Below are 20,844 nucleotides of genomic sequence, written 5' to 3'. Positions count from 1 at the left end.
CGTGTCAATGGTCGCGACGACCGCGACGAGGGCGCACGACGAGTGCGGCGTCGGTGAGAAGAACGGGCGGCGTGGACAACAGCCTAAGCCGGTGAATCGAGGAGAGGGAAGAGGAGGACGGACGGCGGCTCACCCCCGTTGCAGGGGAACACTGGCGAGGCTCGGTGGAGCCGCGGTTGAGGAGGAGGTCGAGGACGGCGCGAGTGATGAGGACGAGGCGGCGGGACAACATCGGGGCGAGGTGGCCTCGGTGATCCGGCGACGTCACGCCGTCGGGGAGGCGGGGTCCCGATCTAGAACGAGGGGGCGAAGGAGAGGGGCGATGACGTCCGGTGAGGACCGGCGGCGGCGCGGGTGCAAGGCATCGGGGGCGGCGCTTGCCACCGACGGGATCCGCGCGGGGGAGGGAGAGAGAGGTGGGTGAGATCGAGGGGAGTGGGGGGAGTGAGTGGTGGAAGTGGGGGTGTGGTGGTGGATCGGGCTTGGGTTCGAGGAGGCGTGGGGGTTTAAGCGGGGAGAGGTGGGCCGGCCGGGATGGGCTGGCCGACTGGGCCGGCCAGTTGGCTAACTGGGCCGGTTGGCCCGGGGGTTCGTTTTCTTGTTTTTTTACATTTTTATATTCTGTTTTTTTAATCTTTCAAATCGTTTTAGTTTTGTAAATCATATAGTTAGCACCTAAATTAGTATTACTAATTAGGCCACTGCCATAGTTATTTTGGCACACTAGTAATTTAGTTATATTATTATAACTTTATAAAAGGAATTAAATTAATTGTTTTGCCCTAAGCTTTGGTTATTTTAGTGAATTTAAATATTATAAGAAATGTTGGTTTCTCCACCATTATTACTCATGAATTATTCGGCAACACCCCAACATTACAGTTTTAATATTTGAAAATATTTTATTGTTTGCTTGATTTTGAATTTGAACTCGAACCGGTTTCGAACTAACGCGAGATTAGCAACAGTAATCGAGGTGACGTGGCATCATTAACGTGGGATTACTGTAGCCTAATTATCCGGGCGTCACAGTTTGGCCGGTGGTGGCTGGCGGCTCAGGGGGGTGGAGGTTGAAGATGAACCGCAGGCCCTTGATTTCGTATCCAACGGCTGCAAAATCGACTAACCAGAGATGAAAAAGTCAGTCGACCGACGTGTAGCCTCACCTTGCTAGTGCATTCAGTTTTGACAGCAAAATTCAGTTTCGACAGCAAAATTCAGTTTCGACAGTTGAGTTCAGTTTCGACAGTTAAGTTCAGTTTCGACAGTTAAGTTCAGTTTCGACAGTTAAGTTCAGAGATGAGCGGCTGATGTATTTTACATCTAGCACTTTGTGGTTATGTATTTTACATCATGTATTGGAGATGCTATTAGAATTCCACTCAGGTTAACGTTGTTCGTTGTCTCTCTTGTCCTGCTTCAGCCTCAGCGTCGTACAACTCACCGGAGCTACTCCAACGACGAAACCCTCCATCACAGCGGAGCAGTACCTCGGGCTCCATCTCCAGACGCCTAAGATCTTCTTCCCCTCCTCCGACAGCAAAGTCAGCCGGAGCATCCTCACCGGCCAACCCAATCACGCTGAGATCGACATAGCTTCGCCAAAGAGGTTGTACACTTGTTGCATCTCTTTTTTACTCTACATGTTATATAAATTGTCCACTGAGCACACGGATTTGTTCCTTTAGTGTCTCCTTGAAAGAAAAAACATAGGAATTTTAATTTTCACTTGTCCTCCTTTTCAAATTCCTATTCATGAAGCACAAGACTAAGAGATAGTAGCATAATAGCATTATAACCGTACATTTTCTTGTGGTTTGACTTAATCTCACCGTGCTTCTTTGCATCCTGTGATCTTCCAATTGTTGTGAATCAAACACCCAGATTGGCAGAAATCCTGTGTTTTTAAATTCTCTGTTTTGCACGTGCATTCCTATCCTATTCCTGTCTATTTCCTATCCCTGCATTGTTGGAATCCTCCAATTCAAACGAGCCCTTACAGAATTACTTCTCTTACAGATAGTTGTCAAAGAAAACCTTGCGTGGTTTGTCCCGCTCCTGCTGCACCGTCGTCCACCCTAGCTCAGCTGCTCCAACGAGAGAAGGGTCTAGCACAACCGGGATCTGGCCTCCAGACTATCTTTCGCCACCTCAGATCTTCTTCCCCGCCGCTGGCAGCCATGAAAACTGCATTACCATCATCAACCGAGCAGATGACCTCGAGGACTACACAGGTCTGCAAGAGAGGTCGCACTCTTTCGTGTCTGCTTACGTTATGCATTAACATTCAAGGAGCCATTATCTGTATTTTTTAACTAAAGCTATTATCTGCCTGGTATCATTGGTTTTGGGTATATCCACAGTTTGCTACCATCACTCCAGATTTGTGCATGCACTCCTTACATAATCTCACTATGTTTTATTCCTATGCATGACAGTTATTGTAAACAATGGAACTGAACATGTAGAGCAAAAGAGACGAGCCTTGCGTGGCAATAAAATTTCATGCAGACGTCGCTCCATGGTAGGCGCAAAGGCAGCCCCCCTCCACACATTTCGGATTGTAATCGAGAGGAAGATATCTGTTCTGAGGGGGATTCAGAAGGAGAAGACAACTCCTCTTTACCCCCTGAGGTCTTCGCTCTAACTTGGCATGCTGATGTTGGTTATATCCTGCATATGGTGTCTTGCATTGCTTACTTTATACATCAAATATTTCATCTGCTTAGTTTAGACATCCTTTGTGCGAATGCCATCTGTTTAGTTTATTCATCGTTTATGTGAATTATGGAACTCCATCTTGTTTAGCCAGGCATCATATATGTGAAATTTGCAATGCCATCCTACTTAGCCAGTCATCTTATATGTAAATTATATCAGGCCATCCTTTTTTTCGTTACATATTACATTTGTCAACAATGTTAGTACATTCAACTGCTCTTCGTGTGCATCAGCCATTTGACAAGGTGATGGCAAATTCTGGAGTGAAAACAAGGTCTTCAGAGCAGACTATGCTATCTGACGAAGCGCATATCTCGCTGCTTACGGATAGCTCCTCAGAGGAGGATTCAGAGACAGATGACCAGTCCTATGCCCCCCCGAGGTGTATGCTATAACTTGGCAGGGTTATGTTGCTCATATCGTGCGTATGGTGTCTCGCATTGCTATGTCATTTGATTAGTTTAGACATGCTTTGTGTAAATGCCACCTGTTCAGTGTCTAATTACCATATATGTGAATTATGCATTGCCATCTTGTTGCAAGACATTATATATGTGAATTATACAATGCTATCTTGTTGCAAAGGCATTATATATGTGAATTATGCAATGCCATGCTGTTTAGCCAATCATCATGTATGTAAATTATATCATGCTATCATTTTTTTGTATTACGTGTTCCATTTGTCGACAACGTTTGTATATTCAACTACTCTTCCTGTGCATCGGCCATTTGAAGCGGTGATGGAAGTATCTGGAGTGAAATCAAGGTATTCAGAGCAGACAATGCTACCTGCTGAAGCAGACATCTTGCTGGTTACAGAGAGCTCCTCAGAGGAGGATTCAGAGACTGATGACCAGTCCTATTTCCCCCCTGAGGTCTATGCTCAAACTTGGCAGGGTTATATTACCCATGTCATGCATGTTGTCTTGCATTGCTTAGTTTTTACATCATATACGGATTGCCATCTGCTTACTTGCTTACTATATAAATCATATATTTGAATTATATCATGCCATCATGTTTACATAGTACATACACATCATCTATCTGAATTATGGCATGGCAACCCATTTAATAAAGACATCATATAGTTATATCATCTCATCCTGTTTAGTGTTTACAGTCATCATATTTTGAATTATGGCATTCTATCCGTGAATGTATGTGAATTATGGCATGCCAACCTATTTAATAAACACATTATATAGTTATGTCATGTCATCCTGTTTACATAGTCTCATATTTTGAACTATGTCTTTCCATCTTTTTTAGTTAGCCATCATAATGTGAAATTGTGTCATGCTATCCTGTTTAGTTAACCATCATATATGTGAAATTGTGTCATGCTATCCTGTTTGGTTAGACAACATAAATATGAATTATTTCATGCCCTCTTTTATTCCCCACTATCCATTGCACCTGTCTATCATACAATGTCTATACTTTCAATTACTTTTCTTGTTTATCAGCCATTTGAATTGGAGAGCGTGATGGCAGTATCTAAGGGAGTAACAACACGGTCTTCAGAAAAGATAGTGCTACCAGTTGATGCAGATAGAACCACGGTTGTACTTGCCCAAGGACCAGATCCACCACACATAACCCAGACTCTCGCAGATTGTACCCCTACCCAGTTGGACAGAGAACCGGCTACACCCCTTCTAACCCCAACCCCGGCAGATAGTAACCCATTTCCAGTTGACACAGCACCGCCTCCACCACAGAGCACCCAAACACGAGCAGTTAGTAAGGGAACTGCAGTGCCCAAAGCACGAGGACCACCACTCCGAATCCCAACTCAACGCTTAAAGGAGAAGAAGATTTGTTCTCAGGTCAGGTTCTGTAGCTATGGTTCATACTCCTTTGCTCTTGCATTACTGTATTTACTCATACCAACTATTTTCAAATTTGAAGGATGGAATTGAAACTCCAACGGCGCAACAGGTATGTTTTAAACCTGTTTCTTTAACTGGTTTGCTGTTGTAACCTACTCTATGTTGATTTCAGTTTCAATTGAATAAACAGTTATGTTCTCATGTCATGCACACTACAAGTGTTGTTATTGCTCTATAGTTACCCACACTTATATTCTGTCTATTCTGCTTTGTCTTGAACAAATATTATTTGAACTGTGTCTCTATCTTGATTTGACAACAAAAACTAGAATGATATAGACCATAAAGTGACCATGGTACATAGATATATGTTTATTTCATGTTGTTATCCTATCCACTTTACTACTGAACTCATTTACCAAAATGAGTTTCATATACAACATGGTAAACATGTGATGTGTCTGCTTGTTTCTCTTTTAGAATGCGGACAAAATATTGGAGAACAGTACCGCGTTATCCAATGGTAAAGGAAGTAATGCAGATAAGGTTCAAGATAGTGAAACATCCTTGTTGGTCTCCAAGAAAGCTGATAAAAACTATCTTGATGACAGTGAGGGAACCCAAAAGTCCTGTCTTGATGTAGTGTTCAAGTTACTGGCCACTACTGCTGGCACAAGCTCTTCGAACTCGCTGCCTGAATCAGTTCGTCTTCTTGAGTGTCAACTTCAAGTTGAAAGACATCGATCAGATGTGCTGCGACAGGAAGCTGAAGGACTGAGGAAGTCCCTGCAGAATTCAGATGCATATTTTCTGGTGCAACAGCAAGCGCTGGAGGATTTAAGTGCCAAACAAGAGAAAGTTAATAAGCTTGCTAAGCATCTTGCCAGCATTATGGGTACCCAGGATATTGTTTCTTGAGATCTTCTGAAGTGGTTTCAGTTCTGGATTTGTTTTGCTGCGGCGTTTATTTGCGCTGGTCGCCAACTTTGACAACCAGTGTATATGATATGCTGCTTTGTTCCCTATATTTGCACTGGTGGCGAACTTTGATGCCCAGTGGATGTAATATAGCCGTGATAGCCTAGCGTTAGTTGCCTGCTTATTTATTTCCTTGTTGTCTTGTTTATTTGTTTGCTTGTAGTCATTGCAGTTCTTTTTCCGCGGTTAGCTAGTGGCTACAATAACCTATTTTTTAAAACTAGGCCACAATAACCATGGGCTAATATTTACTGTAGTGACACTGGGCCTCCTACTGGCCGTAGAAACAGTGGGCCTTCTACGGGCCGTAGAAACAATGGGCCTTCTACGAGCCGTAGAAATAATGGGCCTTCTGCGGGTCGCATCATCAATGGGCCTTATACGGGCCGTATGATCGATTGGCCAAACATGGGCCAAACAGACCGCATTATGGTTGTAAACGGGCTAGAGTTGGAATCGTCCGTTCATGGGCCAACCATAACGGGGCATCGTTAATAGGCCGTATTTGGTGATGCTATGAAAATGGCCCAACAGACTAACGGTCCACAAACGGGCCGACTGTAACGACGGGCTGAATTTGGCCCACAAGCAGAAAATGACAGTAACGGGCCGTAAGTAACCGAATGCTGCAAATGAGCCCAAGAATAAATGGGCCCTCAGAAGGCCGAAAGTTAACTTGGGCTGGAAACGGCCCAACGGAATAACGGGCCGTTAATGGGTATAAAGTGATACACTGTTCATTACGGGCCAGTTTCACCACGGGCCGTTAATGGGTGTAAAGTAATACATTGTTTATTATGGGCCAGTTTCAGCACGGGCCGCTAATGGGCCAAGAGTTACAAAGGGCCTCATATGGGCCGAAAGACGTCATGGGCTAGAAGTGAAAACGGGCTGGAATCATATTGGATGGCCCAGATGACGCTACTGGGCCTAATTCGGATAGGGCGTAACGGGCCTTGGGTTAGCGGGCTATAAATGGGCTATATGCGAACAGGCCGTTAACAAGCTTTCCATGGGCCGGCCCGCCAGCTTTTGACCAAGTCAAATGGGCCGGCCTTTTCACAGGAATGGGCCACTGTTGGGTCGTGCCACGTGTCGATGTATCACAGGCGCCTTCTGTCCAGTGAGTGGATGACATCTGTCCCAACGATGAGCCGACACGTGTTTCCTCTAGCCAATGATGATTTTACACGTGGAACCCATTGGTCGGGGCTGTTAACGGGTTATCGGATCCAAAAACCGACCCGATAGCTTAACGGCGTTCCGTTACGGTGGATGCCATGTGTCAGTCACCCTTGACGAAAGCACTTCTGTGACGCGCGATTTATCGTCATGGAAGTGGACACTTCCGTGATGATAATTTTGGTAATGTCATGGAACACTTCTACGACATCACAGGTATGACTATCTTGATTCTGTCATAAATTTGTCATGGATGTACATGCATGAAAAAAAACGCGACCTACTGTGACAAACACGTATCATCACGGAAGTGTATATTTTTTGTAGTGATGCCATGTCACAATCCTTTGTCACACCATACGCTTTGCATGATGACGACACTTGTTTGGTGACTCACCTCTTGAATGCTTGGTTTTGCACTAACTCTAACCACATTTGTTTTTCAAAGTGTTTGTTGTCCTTACTCCTTTTGAAGGAATCACAAGATGGTGCGACATTGGAGAGTGCCCATTTCGAGCTTCAAGATGACAAGTACTTGGTGAACGTCCACTTCTACACGGCGAAGCCATCTCTTTCCCATGGTGATTTGGTTTTCGATCCGAGGTCGAATCTTTCCCAAGGGGGGAGATGATACGGAGCATCCTATGGACATCACCATGTCAAGAATCCGTTTGGCAGGTGACACGTGCGACCTCTACTCAGATACACAAAGGTGAATCATCTCCTTTACACGTGCTCACTTGACCCCTTCGAGGATGGTATACTACTTGACACTTCTCCCGTATGCATGCGTAGGTATTGTCGGAGCTTCATGGATGTTGAGGAGGAGTGCAAGCGCCAAGAATAACTACACCATCCGCGAGGGAAGCCTAGAAGCGACGACGGAAGAAGACGGAGCTGCTGACGCTACAGTGGCCGGACATCCGTGCCAAGGGCCGAACATTCCGCGCCTGTGCAGCCGCCCAGGAGCTGCACCATCAGAAGGTCAAGAGCTTCAGCGGCCGGACATCCGGCGCCAGCCCGGACACCCGACGCCTCAGCAATGCCCGGACATCCGGCGACCAACCCCGGAAATCCGGCGACGCCTATCCAGGAAGAACACGGCCAACGCCAGGCCGGACATCCGGCGTCTCGCGAACAGCCGGACATCCGGCCCCCAGCCCGGACATCCGGCGCCTGCCTGCGCGCATGGACAGGGCCCGAGGCCCATGTATCCCCTCCTCGCTTACCCCTTCGTGGCTTGACTATATATACTCCACCTCCACCTCCTAGTTAGGGTTAGCAAAGGACTAGATCATTTAGAGATAGAGCTTTGCTCATCCATACGGATCTACTCCACGAGAGAGACCGCGGCCTCTAAGGAGAAGATCCACCTTGGATTCAAGACCCCTCACGGGAAGATCCCCTCGTGGATTCAAGACCTTCTCACGGAGATGAACTAGTTACCCTATGTATCGTCCTTTGTTGGATTCGGATCGTGTATCTCTTTGTGTTTCGAGGATCTAGCACATGTGTGGTCGCTTCTTGTCTATTTGAGTGTTTCCTCTCGTTTCCCCTCGTGATTTCCCTCGCGTTTCTCGTCGTGTTCTTCATGTTCTTCGTAGGATCCCCTCCAATCATGAAAGATCGGGCGTCTAGGGTTCCACCCTACATCATGAGGGCTTTGATCTCCTCCATTTGAGCTTGCATCTTGGCGTCAGTGGAGTTTTTCTTGGCATCGAACTCGTCTTTGTTGGTGTAGACCGAAGGTGAAATGTCTTGCCTATCCATAATAAGACTCGAGCAAATGTGAGTGGGAGAAAGAGAAGAACTAGACCAAATGTACCTTAACTAATTTTGAAGATGGATCAATGATCACTCAATAATGTAACAAGGAAATAGCGCAATTGGTACCGGATCTTGTCAACTCTCACACCTACACAAGTAAGGCTTATGGTGGAGCTCGGTGAGTATAGTGGGACAAAAATTTAATGCAAAATGTTAGCAAGTGTCAATAATGTTGAAAGCGATTCACAAATTCGCAAGTGAAACAAGTAGACCAATAGCAATGGATGGCACACGGAAACACACACACGGATAGATAAATGGGGCTGTGCAACCAAGGAATGAGCACAAAATGTGGAATCCACGGAAAACACTCGTGTTGCAAAACTCAAGAGAGACGCTAGCACGATTGCCCAATAGGCGGATACTACACTTGTGCACAACCTATAAGATGCAAAATTGATAAACTTTCTAACCCAAGTATGCTATGTATGTATGGTCCCGGTGTTTCTCTCAAGATGATCCAAGATGATCGGATATGACAATCTTATGCAATGTGGTATGATGCTATGGTATTGCTTACAAGCTCTTTGTTCACTCTTTTTCTTTGCTTAAAAGCCTATTCTTTCTTTTTTTTGTATGGCCACGATGCACAAACCAAGATAGAAAATGTGTATATGCGGGAACAATCTTGTGACACAAGAGATGATATGATATGGAATGTATGCAATGGGATGTGTAGATCGATGATCACTAATGTGCACAAGTAACGTTGCCGGCAATACTCAAAGGCTAGTCTCGATAGGCAAGTGACGCAAAATGGGCTAGGGGTTATCAATGCAATTGCAAGGGGAATATACAATGGTGTCGTCGAGGTTACCGTCAATGATTTGGCATGTGTAAGCAAGGACGGATAATGATGAAGTGGTCAATGTCGATGACGACCTCGTGGAGATGATGAGTGGCGGTGTCGTCGATGTTGAACGGTCCCTAATTATCCGAAACACCTTAGGAAACGGAAAACCAGGAACTCAAAATCTCGAAGGTCAAATGTCAAAATGGTGGTAGCGGAAAAGCGGTGGTGATTGCAGAAGTGTTGGTGGAAACCCGGTCAAAATGGGTTAAGGTGGCGGAGGTGTATGATGGGCTATACATGGTTTCAGAGTTGAAGCAATGGTCCCTAAGTAGCCTAAACACGTTAGGAGACTCGAAGCACAACTCAAACAACCTCAAATGCAATGGGGAACAAAGTGGGTTAGGTTGCGGAAGTCGGTGGTGGTTATGCGGATGATATGGTGGAAGCCCTAGGCAAAGATGCCAAAGTGCCAAAAATTTGATGGAGTCAAATGGTTTTGGAAGTATTTTTTTGGGATGGGGGATGTCAATAGCTTCAAAACTAGATAAAGAATGTCAAAATCGGACTCGGGATGAATTAGTTATGCACGAAACGGTGAAACAACGAAGGCTGAATTCCCAGGGGTCCGACATCCGGGGTCGGGGCCGGATATCTGGGGGCTGTCTATCTAGAGAGCACCGATTTAGCATTCCAGGTGCCAGATGTCCGGCTGGGGACCCGGATGTCCGGCCCGATGGCCCGGATGTCCGGCCCGACGATTCCAGATCTCGTTCGGGGCGGAAATTTTTGAATTGGGGGCAGAAATTAATGATTTCAAGGGCCAAATTGGAGAGATTTCGTGGATGGAAAGTGGGGAAACTTGGGGATATGCTAGATCCACTTGAAACCAAGCAAATACATGGATCAAGTCCAACAAAACATCATCAAACCAACAAATGACAAAAAAAATTGGGGCTATTTTTGGTGGGGATTTTCGAAATTGGGGAGGAACACAACAAAATCAAGCTAGAAAACAGGGGGTAGGGGCTCCAAATTCGTGATCAACATGGCTCATGATACCAAGATGATGTAGGGTGGAACCCTAGAAGCCCGATCTTTCACGATTGGAGGGGATCCTACGAAGAACACGAGGGGAAACGCGAGGGAAATCACGAGGGGAAACGAGAGGAAACACCCAAATAGACAAGAAGTGATCACACATGTGCTAGATCCTCGAAACACAAAGAGATAAACGATCCAAATCCAACAAAGGATGATACATAGGGTAACTAGTTCATCTCCGTGAGGACGTCTTGAATCCACGAGGGGATCTTCCCGTGAGGGGTCTTGAATCCGAGGTGGATCTTCTCCGTAGAGGCTGCGGTCTCTCTCGTGGAGTAGATCTGTATGGATGAGCAAAGCTCTATCTCTGAATGAGCTAATCCTTTGCTAACCCTAACTAGGAGGAGGGGAGTAGTATATATAGTCTAAGCCACGAAGGGGTAAGTGGGAAAGGGGATACATGGGCCTTGGGCCCTGTCCATGCGCGCAGGCAGGCGTCGGATGTCCGGGCTGGGGGCCGGATGTCCGGCTGTTCGCGAGACGCCGGATGTCTGGGGCACTGGCCGGATGTCCGACTTTGCGGTGACAAAATCTGTTCTTCTCTGGATAGGCGTCGCCGGATTTCCGGGGTTGGTCGCCGGATGTCCGGGCGTTGCTGAGGTGCCGGATGTTCGGCCGCTGAAGCTCTTGGCCTTCTGTTGGTGCAGCTCCTGGGCGGCTGCACAGGCGCCGGATGTCCGGCCGCTGTAGCGTCAGCAGCGCCGTCTTCTTCCGTCGTCGCTTCCAGGCTTCCCTCACGGATGGTGTAGTTGTTCCTTGGCACTTGCACTCCTCCTCAACATCCGTGAAGCTCCGACAATACCTATGCATGCACACGAGAGAAGTGCCAAGTAGTATACCATCCTCGAAGGGGTCAAGTGAGCACGTGTAAAGGAGATGATTCACCTTTGTGTATGTGAAGTAGAGGTCGCACGTGTCACTTGCCAAACAGACTCTTGACATGGTGATGTCCATAGGATGCTTCGCATCATCATGACCATCTTCCTAAACTAAAATTGAATATTCCACCATTTGAGGGTAGACATGTTCCTGATATATATCTTAATTGGGAGTTAGAAACTGAACAACGTTTTACATGTTTACAATATCCTGAGGAGAGACGTGTTCCTGCTGCTGTTTGTGCTTTCACTAGTTTTGCATGTGTTTGGTGGTCAGAACATTGTCGATTGTATCCTATTCCAGATACTTGGGCTGCTTTGAAAACTTGTACGCGTACTCGTTGGGTTCCACCATATTATCAATGTGAATTACTTCAAAAATTGCAGCGTTGAAGAAAATTTTGTAGAAGAATATTATCGGGAATTACAAACTGGAATGATTAGATGTGGTATTGTTGAGGATAATGAAGCTATGCTTGCACATTTTACGGGTGGATTAAATAAAGAGATTTAGGCCATTCTAGAGTATAAGAATTACAATAATATCACTCGTTTATTCCATCTTGCTTGCAAAGCTGAACGTGAAGTGTAGGATCGGTAGGCATTGGCGCGAACTAACTTTTCTGCAGGTCGACCTTCGTCATGGACACCGCGTGCATCCTCTACCCCCACACGTCCTACTGCAGCACCACAGACTTCAGCCGCCAATTCCAACTGAGATACAAGAAAACATGCACCACCACCACCATCTGCCAGGAGTACACCTTCCAGTTCCGCACAGAGCTCTTCTTCATCCATGGCATCAACAGGGCAAACACATGATATTATTTGTCGTCGTTGCAAGGGTGGAGGTCATTATGCGAGAGAATGCCCATCTAAGCGTGTGATGATTGCTACTGAGGATGGTGGGTATGAGTCCGCTAGTGACGATGATGAGGAGACTTTGGCTCTTATTGCAAGTGAAGAACACGGTGGAGATGATTCAGATCATGAGACGCAATACATGGCTCCTGAAGACGCTGACAGGTATGAATGTTTAGTTGCTCAACGTGTTTTGACAGTGCAGTTCACACAAGCTGAGCTAAATTAGAGGCATAATTTGTTCCATACAAAGGGAGTTGTGAAGGAATGTTCTGTTCGCGTCATCATAGATGGAGGGAGCTGCAACAACTTGGCTAGCATGGAGATGGTGGACAAGCTATCTCTCACCACAAGACCACATCCACATCCTTAATACATCCAATGGTTCAACAACAACGACAAGCTTAAGGTAACACGTACTATTCATGTGCATTTTAGTATCTCTACATATGCTGATTATGTTGATTGTGATGTGGTACCTATGCAAGCATGTTCCTTATTACTTGGTAGACCATGGCAATTTGATAAAAATTCTATACACCATGGTAGAAACAATCAGTATACTCTTGTTCACAAGGATAAAAATATTACTTTGCTTCCTATGACTCCTGATTCCGTTTTGAAAGCTGATAATAATAGAGCTAATAAAGCAAAATAGGAGAAAAATAAGAGTGAAAATAATATTGTGGCAAAAGAATTTGAGCAACAAATGAAGCCTAATAATAAACCATCTAGTGTTGCTTTTGGAATTAAATTGAAAAGTGCATATTTACTTGCCACCAAATCTGATATTGATGATCCAGATTTCAGCACAGCTGTTTGCTATGCTTTTGTGTGCAAAGAGGCATTATTTTCTTTCACGGATGTACCTTCCTCTTTGCCTCCTGCTGTCACTAACATTTTGCAAGAGTTTGCTGACGTCTTTCCACAAGACGTGCCACCGGGATTACCACCTATTCGAGGGATTGAGCACGAAATTGACTTAATTCCTGGTGCTTCGCTGCCAAACCGTGCGCCATACCGTACCAATCCAGAGGAGACGAAGGAGATTATGCGTCAAGTACAGGAGCTGCTCGACAAAGGTTATATACGTGAATCTCTTAGTCCTTGTGCTGTAACTATTATACTAGTGCCAAAAGAGGATGGTACGTCGCGTATGTGTGTTGATTGTAGAGGCATTAATAATATTACTATTTGTTATCATCATCCTATTCCTAGGCTAGATGACATGCTTGATGAATTGAGTGGCTCTACAATATTCTCCAAAGTTGATTTGCGTAGTGGATACCATCAAATTCATATGAAATTGGGAGATGAATGGAAAACAACATTTAAAACTAAGTTTGGATTATATGAGTGGTTAGTCATGCCTTTTGGGTTAACTAATGCACCTAGTACTTTCATGAGATTAATGAACGAAGTTTTACGTGCTTTCATTGGACGATTTGTGGTAGTCTATTTTGATGATATACTAATTTATAGCAGATCTTTGGAGGAACATTCGGAATATTTACATGCTATTTTTATTGCTCTACGTGATGCACGTTTGTTTGGTAACCTTGGGAAGTGCACCTTTTGCATCGACCTAGTATCTTTTCTTGGCTTTGTTGTTACTCCAGAAGGAATTGAAGTTGATAAAGCCAAGATTGAAGCTATTGAGAGTTGGCCACAACCCAAAACGGTCACACAAATGAGGAGTTTTCTTGGCCTCGCTGGATTCTATAGGCGTTTTGTGAGAGATTTCAGCACCATTGATGTACCTCTGAATGAGCTGACAAAGAAGGATGTGCCTTTTGTTTGGGGTACCACACAGGAAGAAGCCTTCACGGTATTGAAAGATAAGTTGACACATGCTCCTTTACTCCAACTTCCTGATTTTAATAAGACTTTTGAGCTTGAATGTGATGCTAGTGGAATTGGATTAGGAGGTGTGTTATTACAAGATGGCAAACCTGTTGCGTACTTTTCTAAAAAATTGAGTGGGCCTAGTCTTAATTATTCCACTTATGATAAAGAATTATATGCTCTTGTTCGGACTTTAGAAACATGGCAACATTATTTATGGCCCAAAGAATTTGGTATACATTCTAAAAGTTATTAAATGGGTTGAATCGTAGACATGCTAAATGGGTTGAATTCATTGAGACTTTCCCTTATGTCATTAAACAGAAGAAGGGTAAAGAAAATGTTATTGTTGATGCATTGTCTCGTCCCTATACTATGCTTTCACAACTTGGCTTCAAAATATTTGGTTGGGAGACCATCAAAGATCAGTATGTGCATGATGCTGATTTTAAAGATGTAATGCAGAATTGTAAAGACGGAAGAACATGGAACAAGTTCGTCATTAATGATGGATTGTGTTCCGTGCTAACAAGCTATGCATTCCAGCTAGCTTCGTTCGTCTTTTGTTGTTGCAGGAGGCGCATGGAGGAGGATTAATGGGACACTTTGGCGCGAAGAAGACGGAGGACGTACTTGCTACACATTTCTTTTGGCCAAAGATGAGACGGGATGTTGAGCGTTTTGTCGCTCGCTGCACTACATGTCAAAAAGCTAAGTCACGACTCAATCCTCGTGGTTTATATATGCCTTTGCCTATACCTAGTGTTCCTTGGGAGGATATATCTATGGACTTTGTTTAGGTTTACCTTGAACAAAGAAGGGGAGGGATATCATATTTGTTGTCATGGACAGATTCTCCAAAATGGCACACTTTATACCAGGTCATAAAAGCGATGATGCTGTTAATGTTGCTGATTTGTTCTTTCGTGAAATTATTTTCTTGCATGGTGTGCCAAATACTATTGTTTCAGATCGTGATACTAAATTTCTTAGAAACTTTTGGAGATGTTTATGGGCAAAGTTGGGGACTAAACTTCTTTTTAGTACTACTTGTCACCCCCAAATTGATGGACACACAGAAGTAGTGAATAGAACATTGTCTACTATGCTTAGGGATGTTTTGAAGAATAATAAGAAAATGTAGGAAGAATGCTTGCCTCATATTGAATTTGCTTATAATCGTTCATTGAATTCTACTACTAAGATGTGCCCTTTTGAAATTGTGTATGGTTTCCTACCTCGTGCACTTATTGATTTGTTGCCTCTTCCATCTTCGGAGAAAGTTAATTTTGATGCGAAACAACGTGCTGAATTGATTTTAGAAATGCATGAGTTTAAGGAAAACATTGAGCGTATGAATGCTAAATATAAACTTGCTGGAGGTAAGGGTAGAAAACATGTTGTGTTTGCACCTGGAGATCTTGTTTGGTTACATTTGCGTAAGGATAGATTTCCTCATTTACGCAAACCAAAGCTAATGCCACGTGCTGATGGTTCTTTTAAGGTGTTCGAGAAAATAAATGATACTGCATATAAACTTGAGTTGCCTACAGATTTTGGAGTTAGTCCCACTTTTAACATTGCAGCTTTGAAGCCTTATTTGGGCGAGGAAGATGAGCTTCCGTCAAGGATGACTTCATTTCAAGAAGGGGAGGATGATGAGGACATCAATACCATTGTTACACCCACAGCCCCTGCTACTATACATACTGGACCAATTACTAGAGCTCGTGCACGCCAATTAAATTGCCAGGTACTTTCATTTCTTGGTAATAATTCTAATGTTCATGAGAATATGATGTTGCCTAAATTGGATACATTTGTTTTGCTTACAAGTGAAGGGCCTAGCTTGGAGAAGGATGAACATTGGAGAAAGAACAAGCATGGAGATGATGGCATGCACAAGGGAAACAAGAATGGAGTTTCAAGTGATGATTTCAGGACTTTGAAGCCACCGCAATGAGTGCATGAAGTCTTGGACGAAATATACAAGATGCCAGTTCACAAATTTCGTCCAGAGGCTATTATAGGTGCCGCGTCACCTTATTATTGGGCCAGGCCCATGTAATTTCAAAATACATAAGTATAGGCTGTTTTTAGAGTCTATATGTGTGGGGAAACAAGAGATAGGGTTGGTTTCGGACCCCTTCCCCAAGGGCCACGAAATTCCCCCCTCTTCCTCCATATATACAGCCCTTAGGGCATCGTTTAGACTTCGGGTTCTGTTTAGATTAAGAGTTCGCCATAGCTGCAACTTCGCGTACTTCGTTTGTGTTCAACGACCAAACAAAGACGTCACAGAACCCCACCTTGATCAATAAAGTTTTCATATTATATTCACAATATCCAGATTGCAATCTTAGTTTCTTGCTTGTTCTTCATTTGATTGCAGGAAATAGACCCTCGTGGTCAGGTTGATCGTGCTCCGGCGTTGTCAATAACCCCACGGAAGTTGGTTTAGAGATTGCTAAGGCGCAACGTCTCGCACGTTCGTAGTCAGATCGTCAAGGTCGACTCCCACAGAAAACAATAGCTATCTCACCGAAACATCGGGACACCCTTGCCTCTATCAGTAAGTCCATTATTTTCCCCTCTTTGCCCCTAACATTCTTCCCCAGAACCCCTCCCCTTCCCGTCCCTGCCTCCCCAACACCTCTAAGCCACAGAATCTAGTCCTCAGCCGCAGCGAAGGACCTTACACCCAGCCAGATCTATGTTCCGCACCTTGGAACCCCTAACTAGCAACTCGCCACTGCACTGGAGCCACTTCAGCGACTGGCTTGTCCACCGCTCCATATCTCCTTGACCGCCATCATGGTCCACTGCACCAGATCTGCTTCACCAGCGCCCTCGTCCACCACAGTGTATGCGCTTCATTGACTACCTCGTCCGCCATATCGCTGGCCCTTCATACAAACCCTCGTCCGCCTCACCAAAAGCACTGTGCACTGCACCGGATGTGCTTCGCCGACGCCTTCATCCCCTACACCGGCCCCGCTCCATGGACGCCATATTCAAATCCATCGACCCTACTTTGCTGCCACCGCCGCCTCATCAGGTTATTTCGATTTGTAATCCTTTGGGTTTTCTCTTCTTTATTATCCAACAGTTCACTTACCGCACATCAGCTTTCTTGGATGTCGACAGGTGCCGCAGCTAAAGCACCGGAGCCTCTTCATCAACGTGACAGCCGGCCCAAACTCAATTGCAACACGATCACCATCGATGATACTTAGGTTTCACGTATGACAACGATGCCCATACGCCACCAGGAATCAGGTACTATGCTCCAACGGCCGGTGCCTACGTTCACTTTCTTAGCATAAGCACTGCACCTTCGAATATCTTCAGCGCATCAATCAATTTTTCATGAGAGGCATTATTCTGCTTGCACCTGTAGGTCCATACGTGTGGGAGTGAACATGTTAGATGTGCTGAAATACAAATCAGTGCATACAATGCTTTTGTTTTGTCCTAAGTATTAATTACTGTACTTCCTAGATATCACTGCCTACTATTTTACTTCTTGCATGCTATATTAAAGATAATGGTGTTGTTCTGATGCCACCTGTTGGTTACAATTATTGTACTGGACTACTTCTATGTTCTTTATGCTTAATTACACAGCAACAAACTAGTTTGTGGTTCCGCTGCTTTTGGTTCGTTTTAACCTACATTTTTTGATGCTAGCTATTACAACACTCCTCCGAGCCTTTGTTCATTACTTTTTTGTGCGTTCTTGATCTCCCCAAGTTGCATGACTAATTTGATGCTTCTATTCATTATGCAGCTGCCAACCCCATCAAGCAAAATGCTTTTTCTTTTAGGGCTGGCACCTCGAACAAGCATAAAAATGGAGTGAAGCACATATATTGTCGTGTAAACACACACCCTTGTTTAATTAGTTTAGATAAACCATTGATGATCAATTTGAACCGGTGCATGTGATTAAAATAGTTTTTACCTAAATAGAGGGGGAATAATGAACTACAACGACTAGATTTGCAACCACGGGATGCTGGCGACATCTTCAAAGAACATTACAACACCAATGACGCTTCACAACAACATATGGTAAGCCAGTGTGTTTTAGTACATGTGAAATGTCATGCGTGTGGGCTGGTTTCTTCGCTTGTGCCCTCAACCAGTAATCCAATAGAGTTGCATATAGTTGAGTTGCCTGCTTTGCTGTATTGCTTGATTCAAATGCTTGTTTGTTACTTGTTAGGCTACACCTGAGTTGGCCAATGTGTTAGCAGTGCCTGCCATACTATCGTAAAGAAATGCATGCCTAATTCATTTGACTCCTTAACTTTTCTATGAACTTCATCACAAGAGTGTCTTCGTAGTTTATATGAGGTCACACTATTTAAGTGCTTTCTCAGATTATTTCAACTACTTATTTGCCTGGGCAACTTAAATATAGCGATGATACACTGCCTTTCATCTTACCATTTTAATTTGTTTTCAGCTTATGCAACTCTGAACCATTTAAATATAGTGTCGCATGGTCGGCAATAATTCGTATGTCGTTTACCATGTAAGCTTACTGCCTGGATCTTTTGATAACTATCTCTTACTTATATACAATGAAAACCTTTGAGGATGCAGTTCAAACTAGGACAGAATGTAGACCCCTGGGATCTATTTTTGGAAGGAATGCACTATCCATGTTATAAGATGGTAGCAGTTCAGGGGCAACACCCTTGGAGAGCACAAATATTATAGTTCTTGTGGCACTACTAGAGGCAGAAAGAGATGGTGTGAGTGCCATGAATGAGGTATTCCTAATCTTGAGGCTGGAAATTATGCAATTAGCTGCACGCATTATGCAAGCAAACCAAGAATTAGAGGAAGTAAGAATGATGCATTTCAAGACGGAGGAGGTCTCGTTGCTTCTGCTATCTGAAGCCCAGGGTTATCCCAGTTCTTGTCTAGGTATCGGTTAAAATTGTCATTAGATTAGTATACTTGCATGTTGTGTCATCTGTGTGACTAGATTATGTTGTAAGACCACATATTTGTTGTGCATGTGCTGTGATGATCTGATTTTTTAGGTGAGGTAATCCTCAGTACTTGTATGATTGGACATATGGTGAACTGTTTTTCGTGTGAGCAGATTTTATTGGTTGAAATAAATGTTTGACTCAAAGTGTATCCAACCTACTGAATTCGAAGATCACGACATTTCCAAATCATATTCATATATAAAGGTGGAATAAATCTTTGTTGTGGTTTTGAAGATAATATATAAAAAACATAGAATGATGTATGAATATTCATAATCGAATACAAAATGGATTTGAATTTAGTTGCCACATTGGTAAACATGAATGCTAATTCTCCCAAATTTTGAACGAAGCGGTAAAACACCCACTTTGTTTTGTCAGCTACCCGAAGCCAGTGTTCGTGAGATGGAAATTACTGTCTACCATTGACAGTTTACATCCTATCGACCTGATTTCCACTTCTCTCAATAGGGGTAAGTTAGTAACTTCAATCAGACATGAATTGTACGCATCTCACCCCATTCAGACATGGTGGGAGCCAAATATGGGAGGCAAAAACACATTTGATTCAAACTCATCCGCAGGACCTCTCTCTCTCCGTCCATTTTCCCATTCATACACGTGGGTGACAAAAAAAGCACTCCTCGTCCAAAATTGCTGTAGGAAAATATTTTAAATAGGGGCAGGTGTGTAACTTCACTCATACGTGACACAACCGCCCTACCTGTCCGCCCCGTTCATACACCTTGGCCTCCAACCGTGGGAGGCAACACACCCTCTCCTTGCCCGAAATCGCTCTCGACAAATATTGGGGAGATGCGAGATTACCTTCCTATCCCCAACCGACAAGATGTCCGAAATTTTAAATGGGGGCTAAGTTCGTAACTTCCCCACATTTCAGACAAGTGCGTCCCAAAGTTTGAGATCCCCTCCCCCTCCCTTCCCTCTCCATTTCCCCATTCATACACCATCGGCGCCAAAACACCCTCCCCACACTGGCCAGCCTCCTTCGTCCGCCACCCCATCCTCCACCTTGCCGGAGTCACTACCCCTACCCCGTCGTCCACTTCATGTGATGGACGTCTATCATCCACGGCGCCGGACCAGGTTCCTTTCATCGCGTCCTGTCGCTTCACTGGCGCCGTCGTCCACCTTGCCGTGGGCGCTCCTACGACCTCCTCGTCCATGAAAACATGACTTATCCCCCGATGCCGCCGTCTGCCGTCTCAAGTCTTCTTTCGCGCCGCCGACAACCATCGCACCCGCAGCACCCTCAACATATCAGCAGGGGCCTACACGCCATCGCAAGAGAGGTGGTACTCTTTCATATCTGCTTAAGTTATTGATCTCACCTGAAAAGTAGATCGTTACTTGTTTACTGTACTTTTCTTGTCGATACCAAATCTTAGTGGTTAGTTCAAAGCAAACATTGGTTGCGAAGTAGTCTTTGTCCGATTTGCACCTTTAGATCCACCATGGCACGGTCACTATACTCGCAATGCTTATGGTTCCCCCTTTTATATTCACTACCATCTTCCTAGTTTCTTGATGTTGTCCTAACACTGCTCCTCAAGACCTCAACCCATCAAGCGAAAAAACATGCCACTCATAATTCCAAAGCTTAGTTGTTGAAATATGAATATGATATCACTGGTACATCAAGGTGCTATACAAACAGTTTTTAACCCCTTTCTGCGATGGCATTTTAAACTGTCGCCAAGTGAGTGTGTGCAATACGGGGGTCCTTCCCACATGACCCAGAAACCGCCGGGGATAGGGAGCCTTGATGCATACAGTTGCCCCTATAAAAC

Source organism: Aegilops tauschii, chromosome 2 (assembly GCF_002575655.3).
Source record: "Aegilops tauschii subsp. strangulata cultivar AL8/78 chromosome 2, Aet v6.0, whole genome shotgun sequence".
In the NCBI taxonomy this organism is placed as follows: Eukaryota; Viridiplantae; Streptophyta; class Magnoliopsida; order Poales; family Poaceae; genus Aegilops; species Aegilops tauschii.
The sequence above is the reverse complement of the archived record's forward strand: the minus strand, read 5'-3'. Positions refer to the sequence as shown.